The sequence below is a fragment of the Schistocerca gregaria genome, chromosome 4 (genome assembly GCF_023897955.1).
Source record: "Schistocerca gregaria isolate iqSchGreg1 chromosome 4, iqSchGreg1.2, whole genome shotgun sequence".
Classification (NCBI taxonomy): domain Eukaryota; kingdom Metazoa; phylum Arthropoda; class Insecta; order Orthoptera; family Acrididae; genus Schistocerca; species Schistocerca gregaria.
The window spans coordinates 740315543-740337882 of record NC_064923.1 but is presented as its reverse complement, the minus strand read 5'-3'; the positions used below and the strand labels follow the sequence as shown (position 1 = coordinate 740337882).

At 43.4% G+C, this 22340-nt stretch overlaps 1 pseudogene; it reads right to left on the bottom strand.

Moving 5' to 3' along the window:
* Positions 1-806: 806 nt before the first annotated feature.
* LOC126268381 (5S ribosomal RNA) lies at positions 807-924 on the bottom strand (annotated as a pseudogene).
* Between the last annotated feature and the right edge of the window lie 21416 nt (positions 925-22340).

The following is a 22340-nucleotide window of genomic DNA, read 5'->3' as shown; positions in this document are numbered from 1 at the left end:
ATCGATCGAAAAACGTTGAGGCAGAAATCACCCGAAACGAAAAGTAGGCTTGTTCCTGTTTCACGGGATACGTAAAGCTTTTAAGGGGGAAAAATAAGTAAATAATAGGACGTGGCGTTGTCTTTTAATCCGCAAAGACATTTTACAACGTGAAAATCGGAGTAGTGCGTTTTCCCCTTTTCGCCATTGCGGTCCGGCGCGTAGCGAGAATGGACCGTAAACACAAGGCGCGCGGCGAGCTGCGAGATGCGATATGCTGCCTGCAGCGTAAACGTGCCCTGCAGTTGCAGTGCATCGGCAGTGCCTGCACCTCTGTGCTGTGTGCCCTGAACTAAAGATGCCCCACTTGAAACAGCGACTGTTTGGCTTTTAGCAGCGTGGATATTCGTTAAAAGTCACTGTGCTGTACACCATAAGGCGCACATAAAAATATTCAACTGCCTTACCGTTGTTCGGCCATATGGCCTATCATCAGTGTCATATAATGTCCACGTCTATATCAGATTACTTCTGTGTTTCAAGAATGATATCTTCGTGCACCACAGAGATTCACTCCGATTTTAATATCATAAGGATTTCATATTCGATACACATGTCATTTGATACAAAGCACTCCGTCTTCAGGCCCCCAGTGGCCTACTGGGACCATCCGACCGCCGTGTCATCCTCAAGGGATGCGGATAGGAGAGGCGTTGGGTCAGCACACCACTCTCCCGGTTGTTATGATGGTATTATTCACCGAAGCCGTACTATTCGGTAGAGTAGCTCCTCAATTGACATCACGAGGCTGAGTGCACCCCGAAAAATGGCAACAGCGCATGGCGGCCTGGATGGTCACCCATCCACGTGCCGACCACGCCCGACAGCGCTTAACTTCGGTGATCTCACGGGAACCGGTGTATCCACTGCGGCAAGGCCGCTGCCATTTGATACAACGGTACACATATATACCATTGACGACAGGCTGTACATCCGAACATCTGTTGAGAAATTAAATATTTTTACACCCATGTAACGGCGTACAGCAAGCTGTTTTTAACTCGGTAATTAAATTAACATAAATAAACTAACCAGCAAAATTCCATCACAAAGTAATTGTGATGATTTACAATTATGAGACATAACTGAGTCTGTTTTACGGGTAACTGTTCTGAAACGGCAAATGTTGACATAAATAGGTGTCAGGAATTGCTTGCTATGACATCCATAATGGCGTAATTATAACTACTCAAGAATTTTTGAAAGTCCCCACTTAAATGCGCACGACACGTCATTCATCTTTTAATGGGCCAGTGTCCTGCATAAGCGAAGAGAGACTTCATTCAGTATGTGATGTCCTTAGGTTAGTTAGGTTTACGTAGGTCTAGGGGACTGATGGTTTCAGAAGTTAAGTCACATAGTGCTCAGAGCCATTTTTGAACTTCATTCGTGCCGGCCGCGGTGGTCTCGCGGTTCTAGGCGCGCAGTCCGGAACCGCGCGACTGCTACGGTCGCAGGTTCGAATCCTGCCTCGGGCATGGGTGTGTGAGATCTCCTTAGGTTAGTTAGGTTTAAGTAGTTCTAAGTTCTAGGGGACTGATGACCACAGCAGTTGAGTCCCATAGTGCTCAGAGCCATTTGAACCAAGATGGAGAAGCAGACCCGGCCGGCTGCCGCATCTAAACTGGCGCAACAGGAGCACGCGAGTCATTCCTCGCGCCGGCGCCTTCCGGGAACCCGACTCTGCGTGTCATTCACATCCGCTAATCTCCCGTGGTGAGCAATCATTTTCAGATTGCGTGGGGCGTAATCTTACTTGACGCGGACGGCATTATGAGAACCGTTCGGCGGTGGAATCTCACGAGCCACGCCGCCGACAAATGATCGGCCGCCGCCAGCACGGTTGGGTCTGTGACAGGTAGAGGGCAGGCCGACGTGTGAACAGCGGCCTCGTCACTGCCGTCAAGATAGCGCCGCTTCAGGGAAAGCGCACCGGCATCTGCGAACACAGGGAGCGTTTTTATCTCCATTTCATGTTTACTCATAAGTTCATCAAAGACGTTCCGCAAGTAAGTTTAGTCATTGTTTCTCAAGCGGAAACTCTATTGCCAAAAAGAAATACACCACGGCATCAAAAACTATTCATCTGGACTGAGACATTTGTCGTAGCGTGGAATTTGTTTGAAGAATACACTCTGCTAAAACAGAGTGCCTGCGATGCAAGGAATTGTCGTACAGCTTGCCCCACCTCAGCGTTGGTTAGGAAGTGATGTCCCGTGAGTTTAATACACGGAACAGGTGAAAGCCCAATGGGGCAAGAACGGGGCTGCAGGCAGCTCCTAAAATATCTGTGCTGATTGTAAACGTGGCTCACACTGAACAGTATTGTTGCCGAAGGTAGACAATGTGCCGTAATTAGATTCAGGTTGCAACAAGCACACAGTAGTACCATAGTCATAGAATTTATTAATGTCACAGGAATATGAATAAAATAATAAGCTATTTTCAGTTTAATCTTAGACAAAGTTATCGATACAAGAGTACTTACAGTAGTGCATGCCTGAAACACATGGCACACCGGACTGCCACATAAGAATGAAACAACAGGAATTCAGTATGCATTGGAATGTGCCGAAAACATTTAATAAATAACAGTATAGCGAGTTCAGCACGCCTGCTGTTCGGATGAGGCTAGTGCAAAGCCAGTTCTGTACAAAGTACTTCGAAATTAACCGCCTCACTGAATAACGAACTTCAGGTTTCAACGTAGATAACATGCACATTAATGATGTACAAATGCTGTAAACAATATTACGCCAAGCTTCGCCAGGCGAGCCGGATGCCGGCAGGATAGTTCAGCGTGTACGGTGAGAGGGTTAGCTGGCCTCTGTAATGCAAAAAAGCCATGTGGACAGATGAGTGATCTTGAACTGGTGACATGGGACGTCCGTCCCGAACAAATGCAACGACCAGTAACGAATAAAATGAGATAGAAAAGAGGTAGCGTCTTTGATTCATAATCAAAATGTCCTCGGTCCAGGATTGAAAAACCGCGACCCTTTACATTTTGATTAGTAATGGCGGCTGAAGACATCCGGCATAAGAAGTCACACTGATTCTGCCAACGGCTTTGTCAAAGATGGCCTTGGGATGGGAAACTGCCCATAGAGGCGGAAGAAGCAGCAATGATCAACGGCATGAGGATGCAGAAGGCAGCTTAAACCACTGCATCGAAGACACACAACGTGTACCCAAAGGACATGTGGCCTGTAACTGAAGAAGTGCAAAGGAGAGGTGATCATGAGAAAAAGATTCAATAATTAAGGGAAAGATAACGTTCTAAGAGTCGGAGCGTGGAATATCACAAGGTTGAACGTGGTAGGGAAGCTAGAAAATCTGAAAAGGGAAATGCATAGGTTCAATCTAGATATAGTAGGGGTCACTAAAGTGATATGGAAAGAAGACAAGAATTTGTGGTCAGATTAGTGTAGAGTAATATCAACAGCAACAGAAAATGGTATAACGGATGTAGGAATCGTTATAAATAGGAATGTAGGCCAGAGAGTGTGTTACTGTGAACAGTATCAGAATCGACATCAAAACACCAGCAGATATATATGCCGACGTCGCAAGCTGAAGATGAAGGGATAGAGGAAATAAATGATATTGAAAGGGTGATACAGTATGTAAACAGAGATGAAAATCTAATGGTCAAGGGGGACTGAAATGCAGTTGTAGGGGAAGGAGTAGAGGAAGAGGTTACAGGAGAATATGGGATTGGGACGAGGAATGAGGGAGGAGATGGACTACTTAAGTTCTGTAACAAATTTCAGCTAGTAATAGCGAATACATTGTAGAAGAATCACAAGAGGAGGAGGTATAGCCGGCCTCGGTGGCCGAGCGGTTCTAGGCGCTTCAGACCGGAACCGCGCTGCTGCTACGGCGCAGGGCCGAATCCTGCCACGGACATGGATGTGTGTGATGTCCTTAGGTTAGTTAGGTTTAAGTAATTCTAAGTTCTAGGGGACTGGTGACCTCACTTGTCAAGTCCCATAGTGCTCAGAGCCATTTCACCCATTTTGAGGAGACATACTTGTAAAAGGGCCAGGTGATTCGGGAAGATTTCAGTTAGATTATATCATGCTCAGACAAAGATTCCGAAATCAGATACAGAATTGTGAGGAGTACCCAAGGGGCAGATACCGATTCAGATCACAATGTAGTAGTGATGGAGAGTAGGTTGATGTTAAAGATTAGTCAGTAAGAATCAATACGCAAACAAGTGGGATACGGAACCACTAACGAATGGCGAGATACGCTTAAAGTTCTCTAAGCCTATTGGTAGAGCAATAAGGAATAGCTCAATAGGCAGGCGGCTGCTAAAAATGGCAATCACAGAAGCTGGAAAGAAAAACATAGGTATAAAGAAGGTAACTGAGAAGAAACCATGGGTAACGCAATAAATGTTTCAGTTGATCGATGAAAGAAGGAAGTAGAAAATTTTACAGGGAAATTCAGGAATAAAGAAATACAAAACTCTGAGGAATGAAATAATTAGGAAGTACTAAACGGCCGCATGAAAGATGTGAAGAAATCGAGAAAGAAGTGATTGTCGGAAGGACGGACTGAGCTTATAGGAAAGTCAATATAATCTTCGGTGAAATTAAAATCAAAGGTGGTAAGATTAAGATTTCAACGGGAATTTCACTATTAAATGCAGAGAAGAGAGCGGATAGGTGGAAAGTGTACGTTGAAGGCCTCTGTGAGATCGAAGTTTAGTCTGTTCTGATACAAGTAGAAACAGGAGTCGATTTAGAAGAGATAGGGGATCCAGTATTAGAATCAGAATTTAAGAGATCATTGCAGAACTTAAGTACAAATAAGGGAGAGGGGATAGATAAAGATATATCAGAATTTCTAAAATCACTGGGTGAAGTGGCAACAAAACGACTATTCACGTTGATGTGTAGAATGTATGACTCTGGCGACATACCATTTACTTCCAAAAAATAGCATCCACATAACTGCAAAGACTGCAAGAGCTGACAAGTGCGAGAATTGTCCCATAAGGAAATTAACAGCTCATGTATCAAAGTTGCTGACAAGAATAATATACAGAAAAAAGTAAAGAAAATTGAGGATGTGTCACATGACAATCAATTTGGCTTCAGGAAGATATAGGCTTCAGAGCGGCTATTCTGACGTTGCAGTTGATAATGAAGGCAAGACTAAAGAAAAATAGTCATTCATAGGATTTGTCGACCCGGAAAAAGCGTTCGACAATGTAAAATGGTGCAAGATATTCGAAATTCTGAGAAAAAGAGGGGTACGCTGTGGGAAGAGGCGGCTAATATACAATATGTACAATAGCCAAGACGACCAACAACGAAGTGCTCGGAGAAAAGGGTGTAAGACAGGGGTGTATTCATGAAGGACAGCCACGCAGTGCTATTCTGTGTAATACAAGCGATGACTTGAAAATTAAATAGTTGGTTGTTTACCATGCAGAAGTTCCACGAGCCTCCAAGAACCGTAAATTCCAGAAGAGCAGGTTAAATGTGATGTGGAGGTCCAATGACAAGGCTTGGGTGATCTTTTATGTGATTGGATCAATGAAGTGTTTGTGAAAAAATATTTACCTGAGATGAATCTGCCACTCCATGTCTTGCTGGTTATGGAAAATGCTCCTCCACCTTTTCCATGTTCACAAGATCACACCCTTGAAGAATTTCAGTTCATCAAGATCCACTTTCTGACTCCCAACACCACGTCGTTCCTCAAATCTAGGACCAGCAGATTATTTCTAACTGTGAGAAGGTCTGCTCTAAATCACTTTTTGAGCATTCCTTTGAGTTGACTAAACTACCAATCTCCTTCTTAGAGAGCTTTGGAAATATCATTTTAACATCGTTGTCTGCGTCAAGATGATTGAAAAGATGTAGGAATGGGTTACCAAAAGAATTCGCACTTCTACTTGGAAGAAGCTTTGGCCAGAATGCTTTGCCGGATGTGACTGAGGCATTTGAGCCAGTACCTGTGGAGCCTGTAGTCAACGAGACTGTTTTTGGTCAAGAGCATGGGACTAAGAGTGGATAACAACGATATTAATAACGTTGTGGAAGATGAAGCCAAGAAATGACCACCGAAGAGCTTATGCAGTTGCAGTGTGTTTCACAGCAGGAAGTTGTGAAGAGGAGGAGACGGTAACAGCAAATCAGCAATCTCTCGCAATACGAGAAATCTTGAAACCATGGGAATCGGTTGAATCTTACATTGAAAATCATTAGCCCAATAAAGTTACAAATTTACTTGACGATAAACTGTGTCGAATTTTCGCCAAGTGTTGCAGTGCCGGCAGAAACAAATGACTATAGATAGGTTCCTAGTAAAGAAGAATTAGCTCTGTACCGTCAATAATAATGGACATAATCTGTATGTATCTATAATTTTCTTTGAATAAACAACATGAATTAGATAAAACTTTTAGTACTTTTGCTGCATGGAACGCAGAACGAGTGTTTCGCACTACGAGTAAGATTCTGGAATGAATTATGCTCGCTATTTGAGAAGGATAGTTTGCAAGTGAGAAGGAACTTTATAATGAAGGACAGTATTTCTGATATTTTAATTCAAGGAAATATATCAACAGTATGTGCATATCTGTACTCTGACATGTCATGGCACTGAGGATATCGAAGATATGTTGATGAAATATCCATTTAATTTGGTCATAGTGTAAAATATTGTGTATCGTAAGTGCATTATTTGGTAGTCATACTTTAAATGATAATATTTTGTTGATCTCCTCTTGGCCCTTAAAACAGCCTTCACTCCGTCAGGCACGAAGTCGATCAATTTTCGAATGGTTTTAATGTCAGATTGGCGGTGAAATACTTTCACACTCGCTTCCAACAGCTCCTATTCTGGAATGAGATTTTCAGTCTGCAATGGAGTGTGCGCTGATATGAAACTTCCTGGCAGATTAAAACTGTGTGCCGGACCGAGACTCTAACTCGGGACCTTTGCCTTTCGTGGACAAGTGCTCTACTGTCTGAGCTACCCAAGCACGACTCGCTGCCCGTCCTCCTACCTTCCAAACTTTACAGAAGCTCTCCTGTGAACCTTGCAGAACTAGCAATCCTGGAAGAAAGGATATTGCGGAGACATAGCTTAGCCACGGTCTGGAGGTATTTTCCAGAATGACATTTTCACTCTGCAGCGGAGTGTGCGCTGATATGAAACTTGGCCGCCAAGGGCAAAGGTCCCGAGTTAGAGTCTCGGTCCAGTACACAGTTTTAATCTGCCAGGAAGTTTAAGCTACTATTCTGTTGCAGGCTTCTTCCTCTGAACCCCATTCGCAACCAGATCCGCCGAAGTGCTTGGCCACAAAAGTTCTGTGATACCTAATTCAGTCGTGACAGAACGAATCTGAAATGATGGTTTTAGGCGATATGTCACAGCAGTAACTTTGGAAATTGTATTACAAAAACAGAATAACCAAACCTCACCTTTTTATGTGTGGCAGAGAGCCAAATGCTGTTGGAAAATCCAATGAACACCAGATGGCGACGAACCATTACTTCGTACCGATGACTGTCCACTGTTCCCTGAACGCATTACAGCCTTCCGACACGTTGACAAGTCATTACTCCCCACACCATTACCGTTGGAGCATGTTTCATGGTTCGTACAAGGTGGTCAGGATCCTTTCATTGAGCTCACACCTGACGAGATGTGGTCTTTCATAATGGAAAATCGGCTTTCTTCTGAAAATATCACAATTCTCCACTGTTCGTTTGCCCTTTTTACGTGCAGTCTGGACCGTGACAGCCTCTGTTTCCCTAGCTGCAAAAGTTGAAAATGGCTTCATCTTGGCAACTCTAGTCTTCACTTGCAATGCACAGAGCCATTTCCTAACAACTAACCAACAGGCTTACTTCTTATGTGGAAGAGAGAGTTTATCAGAGTGGCTTTAGAAGAAATAGGTCAACAACTGACCAGGTATTCACATTGCGCATAATACTTGAAAGATGTTACGAACATCAAATTAACATAGACCGACTTTAAACAAGCTTATGATAGCATATCAAGAGTGGCAATGCGGAATGTAAGTAAGAAGTGTGTACCCATTGTAATTCCAATAATAACAGAAAATGAAATAGATTATGCTGGTCATTTCGAGCTTAGTCATTTCCATGCTAGCAGTCCATGCAAGAAATTTCAATAATCTAGGTGAATCTGTAAACAGACAGGCATTAAATTATTATTGATACAGTCATTACCTACGAGAAGCGGGGACTATTAATGAATGTTTACTGTAGTTCTGAAATATTTATAGTGATATCAACACATTTATGTTTCTGAAAAAAGAAACCGATGTTAATACTACAGGTATTAAAGCTCCCAAGATGATTGATTTACATCTGGGAAAGAAAAACACTTGCTGTGTTGAGCCGCGCGGGGTAGCCGCGTGGTCTTGGGCGCATTGCCACGGTTCTCGAGGCAACCCCCGGCGGAGGTTCGAGTCGTCCTTCTGGCAAGGGTGTGTGTGTTGTCCTTAGCGTAAGTCAGTTTAAGTTAGATTAAGTAGTGTGTAAGCCTAGGGATCAATGACCTCACCAGTTTGGTCACATAGAACTTACCACAAATTTTCAATTATATTGTTTTGACTAGCGCAAAAGTTAAAGTTAAGCTCCTCAAGAATTTCTGTGTCTCATCGAATCGGTCCGCTGACATAGTTCAAAAATGGTTCAAATGGCTCTGAGCACTATGGGAATTAACGTCTGAGGTCATCAGTCCCCTAGACTTAGAACTACTTAAACCTCAGTAACCTAAGAACTGCACACACGTCCATGCCGGAGGCAGGATTCGAACCTCCGTTCTTAGCAGCAGCGCAATTCCGGACCGAAGCGCCTAGAACCGCTCGGCCACAAAGGCCGGCCCGCCGACATAGCTAAAAGCGAAACGTGTCCCTGATTAAATTCCCAATGAGGGTAGATCACACTAAATAATAATGCCCGTAGGTTTTGATTAAATATCTAATCTGAATTTGAGCAAATGTTGTGACTATGCGTCCAAGGGAAAAGAAATTTTCAATATACAGTATGCTTAAGACGAAAAGGATGCTAAAAAATATCTTTTATAAAACAGCTGTGGTGCAAGTTAGCCATCCAAACAGGAATTTAACGGTGCATAGCGATAACTTTCGTCAGAATACTGATTCTCATAATACTCAACCCTTTGGCGTCTCCATCTTTGTTAAATAACTACAGCAGTACGCAGTTGGTCAGGTGTAACGGGTGCAACATACGAGAATGTATGTGGCTTGCTTTCCCGGAGGAGACGGATAAGCCGTGTGTGAAGTGGGCACAAAACCTCTTTGGGGTATTATGCATACGCGGCTCTGTGGCACGCCGAAAGCCGGGGAAACGTAGTGTGTGCGTGTGTTTGGGCCTTTCTGAGCCACTGCCGCGTTGTTGCCCTCTTCAACAGCATTATACTTCAGCGCTCTCGAATTAGACATGCCCGCTAGGAAACTTCCTGGTTCCCCGTAAGACAAAAGGGCGAGAAAACTGAACTCTGTGCAACAGGAGCGTCGCTACCATTCATCGATGCCGTGTCTGGCTGCGCCACTGGAGCACACGTGACCGAACACCGCGTATTCACCACTGCTTGCCTGAACGTGTATACAATGTCACCTGCAAAACAGTACATAACGGCCAATGGGAAATCTCGGAATCCTCTAACAACCCTACCTAGCGTTTCAGGTAGGCTAACTGTACATTGTCGCCACAGCTACAAAAGCATTTACCTGGTACTTCTATTACTGTTAGAGATGAATTCGTGTTAATCCGCCAGTAAAAATGTCGACGGGAGGGTAACGAACCTGCTTGCATTCCTAGGGAATGCGTGTTAGCTGGCGACACATGTTCAACCATGAAATGCTTTCTTATTCTGTTGAAAATCTTAATATCTAGCTCCATAACCCCCTCTCTCCCTCCTCCTGCCTCTTCTTCCCCACCCCGCGAAACTAAAATTGACAGAAAGGGCTTGAAATTTGTATCTGGAATCCAGCTCATACCAACAGTGTGCCATCCACTTACTAACTGAATTATTGTACAGAGACTTGCCGTCAAATGACGGTGACTTGTAGTCTGATCTCTCTGCAGGCTAAGTTTTGGCGATTAAAATTTCTTCCAACACTAGACGTCTTATAGACTGTACCCGAAATCATTTCACAGTACTGCCATCCTCAGTCATAAAGACGCTCTCCATATTTTCTTGCAGTGTACTGATGGTACTTCACATAGAGCGTACAGGACGGGATGAACTGTCTACATTTCCACTGACATTATGTACGATAATTTCTCCAAGCAACGAGAAAAAGAAAAGTCTTCTGAGTGGTAGTAACAAACTGTCTTTCTTCATCTACATCTAAACCGGCATCAATACTCTGCAAATCACATTTCAGGCACAGTGTTCATCGAACCACCCTCACAATTGTCTATTATTCTAATCTCGTAGCGAGCGGAAAATACCTACACCCATATCTTAACCGTGCGAGCTCTGATTTCCCTTATTTTAGTATGATGATCGTTCCTCCCTATGTAGATCAGCGACAACAAAATATTTTCGCATTTGGAGGACAAAGTTGGTGATGGAAATTTCGTGAGAAGACATCGCCGCAACGAAAGACTCCTTTATTTCAATCATGTCCACCCCAATTCCTCTATCATTTCAGTGACATTTTTCTCCCATATTTTGCCCAGTACAAAACATGCTGTCCTTCTTTCAACTTTTTCGAAGTACTCCGTCAATTCTGTCTAGTAAGTATCCCACCCCGATCAGCAGTATTCTAAAAGAGAACGGACAAGCGTAGTGTAGGCAATCTCTTAAGTAGATCTGTTACATTTTCTAAGTGCTCTGCCAATAAAATGCAGTCTTTGGTTAACCTTCCCCACGACATTATCTATGTTTTTCTTCCAGTTTAAGTTGTTCGTACTTGTAATTCATAGGTATTTAGTTGAATTTACGACCTTTAGATTTGACTGATTTATCGTGTAATCGAAGTTTAACGGATTCCTTTTAACACTCCTGCAGATTCTAACAACCCTACCACAACAAAGCTCAAAATTTAGTAATGATTGTGGTGTTGCTCACGCTGCTAAATACTGCATCTTCGGGCAACAACAAAGTTATTATGTGGCAGGTGTCATTAGTGCACAGTTATTAAAGTCATTTCATGTAATAATGAATAAACTAGGCACTTATCTTTTCGTGTTTCCCACGCTGGTCTCGTTGTAAAATCATGGCTCAATCGTCGAAAATCTAGGTGGTAATGATTCCAAGCTCGGATGGAAAGAGGCCTAGCTTTTAATCTGCTATATTCAAAAGTTTTGTAGATGCGCTTCACAAACCATTCTTGAAGATTAAACCTTTCAAAGTTACCACAATGGTGATGTAAAAAATAATCAGCACTCCGAATTTAAGTTACAGTTCCTTTTAATCGCTTTTATTGCAATATCACGTAACAAACAAAACATCATTTCACAATAGAAAACATACTCGAAAACATCTTCCTCACAGTCACTGTTAAAGTTCACATTTTATAAGCTGATTAGAATATGCGTCTTTCCAACATGACGTCCAAGACCTGACTTTCTCAAGGTCCGACTCTCTAACAACTAACAATCGCTTACGTGCCCAAAAATCAGAGTTACAAGTACGTCAAAGATCATTGCAACATAAACATATCGATCTATCAAAGTACTCCTACATTAATGAAATCAAATCTGAATGTTGTCTCAGAAATATGTTAATTACTTTACAGAAACACAGTAGAATATTGGTGGGATCAAAAGGTTCAGTTGAGGTGCCGTAATGGTTGCGTAATTCAACTACCATTACAAGATGACATCTCACGTTTCGTTAGTTAGGGTCAATTCACAGTTCTCGAACCACTCAGATATATTTTCTAAATCGTTTTGCAATTTGTTTTGATTTTCTGATGACTTTACCAGTCGATAAACGACACCGTCATCTGCAAACAACCAAAAAAGGCTGCTCAGATTGACTCCCAAATCGTTTATGTAGAGAAGGAACAGCAAAGGACCAATAACACTACCTTGGGGAACGCCAGAAGTCACTTCTGTGTTATTCGACGAATTTCCGTCAGTTACTACGTATTGTGACCCCTCTGACAGAAATTCACGAATCCAGTCACATAACCGAGACGATATTCCATAAGCATGCAATTTCACTACAAGCCTTCCGGAAATCCAGAAATACTGAGTCAATCAGAAATCTCTTGTCAGTAGCACTCAACTCTTCGTGCGAGTAAAGAGCTAATTGTGTTTCACAAGTACGATGTTTTCTAAATCCGTGTTCACTGTGTCTCAATAGATCATTTTCTTTGTGGTAAATCATAATGTTCTTCCTGCTGCATATCGACGTTGATGATATGGGCCTTAATTTAGTGGATTACACCTTTCAGGGTCCACAATCCACTTGTTATTTAACGTGTAGTCTCTTTGTGGTCGAAGCACTCTCTCCAAAGCCTTATCAGTCGGAAGACACAACCCTAGAGGTAGGATTCTGGAAGGTCTGCAAAACCACCATTTACGGTTGCCGTTGGGCTCTAAACGTTTTCGAGCCACATATTCCTTTAGGCGTAGAAATAGGTCGAAGTCTAAATACAATAAACATAATAAATAGTTTATGTATTGTAACAATTCGTACTTCGAATCTGTCAATTTTCTTATCCCCAACGATATTTTTCTTTCGTTGATTCATGTCTCTTGTCGCGTTTTGCTTCAACCAGGTGACCCATTAGTCCACGGTTATTATTTTATCCTTCACAAGACAGTAAAATATCACTTTTGCGTTCCAAATAATACTAATAATAAACTTCCCAGCAGATGAAATTGACTTTCCCTTCATTCGTGGAGGGCTACCGGCTTTCTATTGCTGTTTCCATTTTTGTCATTTAGTTGTGGACCCATATGTCATCCACGGTAACAAGTTGTGAACCCACTGTATGTGTAATTTACCCTGACTCAGAAAACGGTGAGTCGACAACTTTAAAGGATAACGCGTTTTTTAAGGGCCTAGCTACAGGTACTAAAGTGGGAATTTGCACAGACTAAATACTTTATTATGAACAGAAGGTGTCTAACAGACACAGTCTTTCAGTTACAGTAATTTACTCCGTAAAGACGTAGTTAATGGGAGCAGATTCATTGAAGAAACAGTGCCCTACTGAAACGCAAATATCGATCATAAAATCAACCTCAAACCTCGTTAACCCCAAACGAAAAACAGTGATTATAAACCTGGTGGCAAATTAAGAAGCTTATATACTAAGTACAGCAATGCTGGATGTGAGACGGGGGATTGTTCAGACCGAGAATGTCCTGTTACATCGGTGCTGCTATTCCTACTCGCCGTAAGTTATTCACCGACGCCCGTTGTGACCAACGCCATCTTGCGAGTAGCTCTCCGATGTGTACGAGTGTGCTTTGCTGTTGCCACAACTCCTGTTCCCGGTCGTCTGCTAAGATAAACTCTACGCCACGTCTTCGTATGAAGTCTTCTAGCGCGCACTCGTTTGCGGCTTCCCACGGACCCCTTCGATGCACTCACCTGCATGTCCATCCACCGACTTTTATAGTTTTAGCTGATGCTTATGCTCTACTATATATATTACTACCAAACAGAGACTGCCCGCCCACGCTGAAAAAATACAAAACGCCGTGGCATTATAGCGTGGTTCCTTCCAGCACAAAATCTCACCATCACAACGCGTCGCGATGAAGTGCCCTTCCACTTCCAAAACACGGCCGCTTCATCTCCGTGACGTCACTGACTACTTAATCAACGGCGCTTCCTGGGGCCCAGCAACTACCCTCGCATTAGAGGTCCTGTCAAAATACACTCCTGGAAATGGAAAAAAGAACACATTGACACCGGTGTGTCAGACCCACCATACTTGCTCCGGACACTGCGAGAGGGCTGTACAAGCAATGATCACACGCACGGCACAGCGGACACACCGGGAACCGAGGTGTTGGCCGTCAAATGGCGCTGGCTGCGAAGCATTTGTGCACCGCCGCCGTCAGTGTCAGCCAGTTTGCCGTGGCATACGGAGCTCCATCGCAGTCTTTAACACTGGTAGCATGCCGCGACAGCGTGGACGTGAACCGTATGTGCAGTTGACGGACTTTGAGCGAGGGCGTATAGTGGGCATGCGGGAGGCCGGGTGGACGCACCGCCGAATTGGTCAACACGTGGGGCGTGAGGTCTCCACAGTACATCGATGTTGTCGCCAGTGGTCGGCGGAAGGTGCACGTGCCCGTCGACCTGGGACCGGACCGCAGCGACGCACGGATGCACGCCAAGACCGTAGGATCCTACGCAGTGCCGTAGGGGACCGCACCGCCACTTCCCAGCAAATTAGGGACACTGTTGCTTCTGGGGTATCGGCGACGACCATTCGCAACCGTCTCCATGAAGCTGGGCTACGGTCCCGCACACCGTTAGGCCGTCTTCCGCTCACGCCCCAACATCGTGCTGCCCGCCTCCAGTGGTGTCGCGACAGGCGTGAATGGAGGGACGAATGGAGACGTGTCGTCTTCATCGATGAGAGTCGCTTCTGCCTTGGTGCCAATGATGGTCGTATGCGTGTTTGGCGCCGTGCAGGTGAGCGCCACAATCAGGACTGCATACGACCGAGGCACACAGGGCCAACACCCGGCATCATGGTGTGGGGAGCGATCTCCTACACTGGCCGTACACCTCTGGTGATCGTCGAGGGGACACTGAATAGTGCACGGTACATGCAAACCGTCATCGAACCCATCGTTCTACCATTCCTAGACCGGCAAGGGAAGTTGCTGTTCCAACAGGACAATGCACGTCCGCATGTATCCCGTGCCACCCAACGTGCTCTAGAAGGTGTAAGTCAACTACCCTGGCCAGCAAGATCTCCAGATCTGTCCCCCATTGAGCATGTTTGGGACTGGATGAAGCGTCGTCTCACGCGGTCTGCACGTCCAGCACGAAGGCTGGTCCAACTGAGGCGCCAGGTGGAAATGGCATGGCAAGCCGTTCCACAGGACTACATCCAGCATCTTTACGATCGTCTCCATGGGAGAATAGCAGCCTGCATTGCTGCGAAAGGTGGATATACACTGTAATAGTGCCGACATTGTGCAAGCTATGTTGCCTGTGTCTATGTGCCTGTGGTTCTGTCAGTGTGATCATGTGATGTATCTGACCCCAGGAATGTGTCAATAAAGTTTCCCTTTCCTGGGACAATGAATTCACGGTGTTCTTATTTCAATTTCCAGGAGTGTAGAAAGCAGCTCATGAGTCTAGGGCATTATTTTTCTGCGTTTCCTTAAAAAAGCATCTGATAATTATATTCAAAAAGTTCGCTGCAAAACGAGAGAAAGTAGCGCTCACCTACTACTGGCGCTCAAACCCGGCCGCAGTTTGGCCGCTGGGCAGGGCTACACAACTAGCCTTGGGCCCGCCAACTGGTGTCCCAGATTCCACGAAGACAACACATGAGGCACCGTCCTGAGCTGGTGGCTAAGCGCCGCTCTTTTTTCCGTTGCGTTCTCTGCCTATCCCATTCCAAATTCAGCGTCCTCTTCCTTGTCCTCCACACAAAAATCGTCCAGAAAAACAAGTGAGTCAAACACCACGTTAAATGACGAGATATAAAGCTACATAAAGTTCAGTATGAAGAGTCACTGTTACCTGATATATTTTAATAAAAATCTTGTCAACGAAATCTGAACTGTATTCAACTACTAATTGCAGAATCAGTCCCATTTTAAATGAAAAAGGCACGGCATGTGAATTCTTCTGCTGCATTTCAAAGCTGCCACACCAAATTAATTAGATTCTATTTTAGACGGTCCATTCTTCCGTACACTGATTGTTTTGCTCTATGAACCCACAATGCCTGTGAAATCTGTCTGACAGATACACAGTCATATGCATCTAGAGTCAAGCCCATTCAATTCTCTTATGCAGAAATACTATATTAATAGTCTTGGAAGTCTCATAAGCATATCATCATCTAATTGTGGCTAATGGGTTAGTTTGTAAAAATAATACCTTTTGATATTGAACACTGGAGGAGTTACATGCAGTTTTATTGGCACTATTGATAAGTTTAATGTGTATATTGTACTACCATTAGAAGAAAGGAAAATTTATGTCGATTTTCGTGTTTTAAATAATCGAAGGGAACCAGCTATTTAATTTTTGGTATGTTTTGGTCAAATTTTATTTTGGTGAATGTGGAATATTACTCTCTAGAACAATATTTAAAATTTTTAATGTAAGTAACTAGTTGGTGCATTCTTTCAAAAGAAGCTGCTTAGATCCCTTTTATATGTAGAGGCTGTGGTTCGTTCTTAAACAGTGAGCATTCTGCTATTTGAGTGATGATACTTAGTACTCTTCAGATACCGGGTGATCAAAAAGTCAGTATAAATTTGAAAAGTTAATAAACCACGGAATAATGTAGATAGAGGGGTAAAAATTGACACACATGCTTGGAATGACATGGGCTTTTATGAGAACAAAAAAAAAGTATTGCTAGACGCGTGAAAGATCTTTTGCGCGCGTCGTTTGGTGATGATCGTCATGCTTGGCCTCCCAGGTCCCCAGACCTCAGACCGTGCGATTATTGGCTTCGGGATTACCTCAAGCCGCAAGTGTGTCGTGATCGACCGACATCTCTAAGGATGCTGAAAGACAACATCCGACGCCAATGCCTCAGCATAACTCCGGATATGCTTTACAGTGCTGTTCACAGCATTGTTCCTCGACTACAGCTGTTTTTGTGGAATGATGGTGGACATATTGAGCATTTCCGATAAACATCATCATCTTCGCTTTGTCTTGCTTTGTTATGCTAATTATTGCTATTCTGATCAGATGAAGCGCCATCTGCCGGACATTTTTTGAACGTTTGAATTTTTTGGTTCTAATAAAACCCCATGTCATTCGAAGCATGTGTGTCAATTTGTACCTCTCTATCTACATTATTCCGTGATTTATTCAGTTTTCAAATTTATACTGACTTTTTGATCTCCCGGTATATAGCATCTCTAACAGTGTACTGTGATAGCAATACCTGTAGGATTAATTAATGACATACACTTTACTTTTGACGTGTGTTCGAGGACACCATTTTTCGACTTTCTGCGTATTTCACGAGAGCTTCTTCAAATCTCTCTATGCTTAAGTTTTTTACTTCTTTTCTTTCAAGTAAGGAAGTATAAAGCTTAAATACAAACATTTTGATTTGTTTTTCGATAAAGATCCTATTCGTTGTGCAAGACTTTTATCTCGTCGTCGGTGCTTCCTTCCACCCTCCGATAGTGTTATATAAGAGTCGAACGCATTTATAAACAAAAACCTTTTTCTTATTAATTCTATTTCTAAACATATCACAACATACGTTTGTGTGAGCATTACTGAAATTATTGTGTAATTTCTGTCTGTATCTTGGTCTCGAAACATCCAGGCAAAACTGCTGAAATTTAGAACATATTCTGCATATTATCTTCAGTACGCTGAGGACTTACTACGGTACAACTGAAAAGTTATGTATATTTTAAACGAGAACACAATACGGCCTGGCAGTTGATGGTTAGAGCGCTGACATCACAGTTCCAGAAAGTTTGCGTAAACCAGTTGGCTACTGATGCAGCGTATATATGGATCGTAATAACCCCTGCAGCATCAGATACAGCCTGAAGATGGCTCACTGAAGCGTCGAAACTGGTAGCTACACAATAAATAAGATCACAAGGACAGCTGTAGGTGATTCATTTTCTTACACTTGCAAGAGTTGTCTTCATGAGCCGTGATCTAAAGCCATATCTGATGTCTCCCCACACCATCACGCCAAGAGTACGACTGCACTGGTGGGTGTGTACGACTGCTGTGCCTGTCCAAAACATTGGTCGAATGGCACGTCTACTCAGGTAGTGCCCATACTCCCTAACGATGATCAACGGGATAATTCAGTACTGTGATTCCTCGCTGAATAGAGCGCGCCTTATGTTTTCTGGTCAAAGCTCACTTTTTTGTAAATACCAAAATAGTGTCTGATAGGTAATATTTCTTTACTCATTTGCTGGTTTTCAGATTGAACTGTCTTCGTGAAATTAAGCAGGGTGATTCAGAAGTAACTATACACACTTCGCGGATGTAATGTATGAATAAAAGTAATAGCAGGACCTTAAATCAAGTTTATTTTGAAATCGTTTTATTTCAGAGTTATGCAATAAAGTAGGAATAAAAAGTACAACACAATCAACACAAAATTAATTCTTGTCAGAAAGCAATGGCACGAGGGGACCTGAAATTCAATTCAGCTACGTACTGTACGTTTATCCCAGGACATATTCAAAGTGATGTCCATGTAGACGAAGGTGGTGACGTGCTGTAATTCTCACCCCTCACGGAATCTTACAGATTTCCTTCATCTCATTCTGCACAGTCATACAGCCATTTTCAGTTCGCTGCTGTAGTTGTAATTGAAACGCCATTGACGAGCCCCTTGGGATGGCCTCAAAGGTAGAAGTGCGGGGGCTGAGATCCAGAAATCTGGCGGGCAAGCAACTAGTCCTGCACGACTGGTCGCATTATCGCGATAAGCAGCTTTGAGACACTTCCTTGCCTCCCGACTGAAATCTACAGAGACACCGTCGACTGGAACGATGACAACTTTCATGCCTCGCTCTTCCATACACTCCAACATACAGACATCGTCACTTCCGAACGTCCCACAACTCTGGATATTGCACGATTTGACCAACCGGCCGAATGCAGACACACAATTAGCCCCTCTCAAACTCTGCCAGGAGCTGATAACTCTTTCCCAAACGAGTACGAGGCTTCTCCGTCTTCTTGACAGCGATCACTTAATATCTGACGCTGTTCAGGCATCTTAAATGTCCTACGAGGCCTAGTAACAGAACTAAACATGAACAACACAATTTACTGTCGCGGCTGTTCTACCTGTCAGACAGAAGTGCAACTCGAATCGTTTATATACCCGTCAATGGTGCTTCGTGTACAGACGTACATTAACATCTCTGGGTCTTCACCTTGCTGTCAAGCATTGCAGATGCCGAAAATTTGAAATAGCTTTCCACTTACCTGAAACACTACTATCCATGCTACTCTATCCTGTGCAAGCTTCTTCGTCTCCCACTACCTACTGCAACCTACATCCTTCTGAATCTGTTTAGTGTATTCATCTCTTGGTCTCCCTCTACGATTTTTACCCTCCACGCTGCCCTCCAATACCAAATTGGTGATCCGTTGATGCCTCAGAACATATCCTACCAACCGATCCCTTCTTCTAGTCAAGTTGTGCCACAAACTTCTCTTCTCCCCAATCCTATTCAATACCACCTCGTTAGTTACGTGATCTACCCATCCAATCTTCAGCATTCTTCTGTAGCACCACATTTCGAAAGCTTCTATTCTCTTCTTGTCCAAACTAGTTATCGTACATGTTTCACTTCCCTACATGGCTACGCTCCGTACAAATACTTTCAGAAACGACTTCCTGAAACTTACATCTATATCCGATGTTAACAAATTTCTTTTCTTCAGATACGCTTTCCTTGCCATTGCCAGTCTACATTTGATATCCTCTCTACTTCGACCATCATCAGTTATTTTGCTCCCAAAATAGCAAAACTCCTTTACGACTTTTGTGTCTCATTTCCTAATCTAATTCTCTCAGCATCACCCGACTTAATTCAACTACGTTCAATTATCCTCGTTTTGCTTTTGTTGATGTTCATCTTATATCATGACACTGTCCATTCTTCCAAGTCCTTTGCTATCTCTGACAAAATTACAATGTCATCGGCGAACCTCAGTTTTTATTGCTTCTCCATGGATTTTCATACTTACTCCGAATTTTTTTTCGTTTCCTGCACTGCTTGCTCAATATACTTATTGAACAACATCGAGGATAGGCTACAACCCTGTCTCACACCCTTCCCAACCACTGCTTCTCTTTCATGCCCCTCGACTCTTACAACTGCCATCTGGTTTCTGTGCAAATTGTAAATAGCCTTTCGCTCGCTGCATTTTACCCCCGCCACCTTCAGAATTTGAAAGAGAGTATTCCAGTCAACATTGTCAAAAGTTTTCTCTAAGTCTACAAATGCTAGGAACGTAGGTTTGTCTTTCCTTAATGTAGCTTCTAAGATAAGTCATAGGGTCAGTATTGCCTCACGTGTTCCAGTATTTCTACGGAATCCAAACTGATATTTTCATAGGCAGTATATAAATATGTCGGGAGGGTGTTGAAAGACTATATTCTGAGGTCAGAAATGCACGTAATTTTCTTAGTTGTCTCTCAGATAAATTCAGTTTTTACGTTCATCAGTGCACAGATTTCAGCCCTGAAGCCACTTCTAAGCCTGGCATAACCTTTACGAAAGCTCGAAACGATTTATATCTGTAAAGATCTGTAACTGGACTAATATGTGGAGGTGTTTCATCACTTCGTACAAAAAATCTCTCGCATATGGACCATTACATCTATTAATCACGGGTTATGAAGAGTCGTAGATACGTTGTAGAGAGACTTGTCCTGAGTACGTGACTAGCTGCTTTTAGTGATACGACCCCTACTTTTCCAGAAAATCAATGCTGAAGTTGTGCGAGACGCTTCTGTGCGTGTAACGTCCGTCCTTTTTCGGTCAAGTAAGCGTGGCATAGCGACTGAAGTTTCCGGCTACCCCGCTGATGTTACGGGTTCGCTCTCTGCCCGAGTATTTTTTTTTCACTTTAACCCTACAGAATATCATTAAATATTATACGAGACTTGGAACTTAAACAGTGGCAACTACTTATTTACAACCGATACAAAAGAGTTACATGTTTGCACCTGTTACTGTCCTCGAAAGTAGTCACCAGCGTTATGCAGAACCCGTTGCCAGTGATGTGGAAGGCGTGGTATACCGTTAGCAGTGTCTGTTCTGTTGAAGATGCGAATGGAGCGATCTACTGCTTGTCGAATGTCTGGAACAATTTTGAAGCGGATGCTACGACGTGGTTCCTTCATCTTCGGAATCAAATCAAACGTACAAGGAGTTAATTCCGGGGAGTATGGTGGATGGTACAGTACTTCCCAGTCCCATCGACCGAACAGAACAGCCGCAGCTTGCGCTGTATGCGCCCGCGCATTGTCGTGCAAAATGATGGGTAGGTTGCGCAGAACGTGTCGCCGCTTCTTTCGCAAAGCTGGTCGCAGGCGATGCTCCAAAAACGAACAGTAATACTGTGCATTGACGGTCTGCCGTGGACGAACGTTATGCGTTAGGATAACACCATCACAGTAGTACAAGAGAATCACCATAACTTTAGACCGCTCCATTCGCACCATCAACAGAATAGGCTCTGCTAACGGTATACTACTCCTTCCACATCGCTGGCAACGGGTTCTACTCAACGCCGGTGACTACTCTGAAGGACAGTAACTGCAACATGTAACTCTTTTCATCTCGGTTGTGAATAAATAGTTCCACTATTTAAGTTTCAACCCTCGTATCTTATAAAAAATTATTCAGAAACAGCCATATTTGCCTTAGTAATTTCGTTACTAAATCTGTCATTACAGACAACTTCGTTCAAATGTGTATTCCTTTTGTGGTTCGTAATTAAAATTCCCAGTGTTTGGACCACGTCCGCTTCCTGCGTTTCCTAGGCGTGAGCTCGCCTCTTGTTGTCCCCTCTCCCTCACGGACTGTTCCAGAATTCCCAAACACTGCCAGCTGCCATTTGTCGTCAGAATCACTTGTTCGCAGCGCTTCGCGAGTGCAGTGTGTGTGTGTATGTGTGTTTGTGTGTCAAGAGTGTACAGTGAAACAGAAGGGACAAACATGTCTACAGAAGGACGACCAACAGAAGATCCGTCAGGAGCAGAAGGGTGCGACGAGGAGTCGATGGGTGAGGTCATCAACGCCACCAGATGTGCAGAAATATTGCTTTACGATTTTATTCTTCTTACAAATACACTTCCGAGCACGGTTTCCGCTAATACCACTGCAACTCGAGATGCAAAATCCAGTATAATACAAGATATTTAGGCCGAAAGACGAAACATCGTTGTCGATGATTTAATAGACTGATTCTCTTGATTGAAACACAAAGTAATAATCTATTGACGGACAGAGGATGTAAAACGAGGAGGAATTTATTTTCGTCAGTGGAAATCTATCGATCGCGAGACATACGAATGATCGGAAGAAAGTATACGGGCAATAAACTGAACCCCGTACTGTGGGCATGGTAGCCGTGAATCTTAG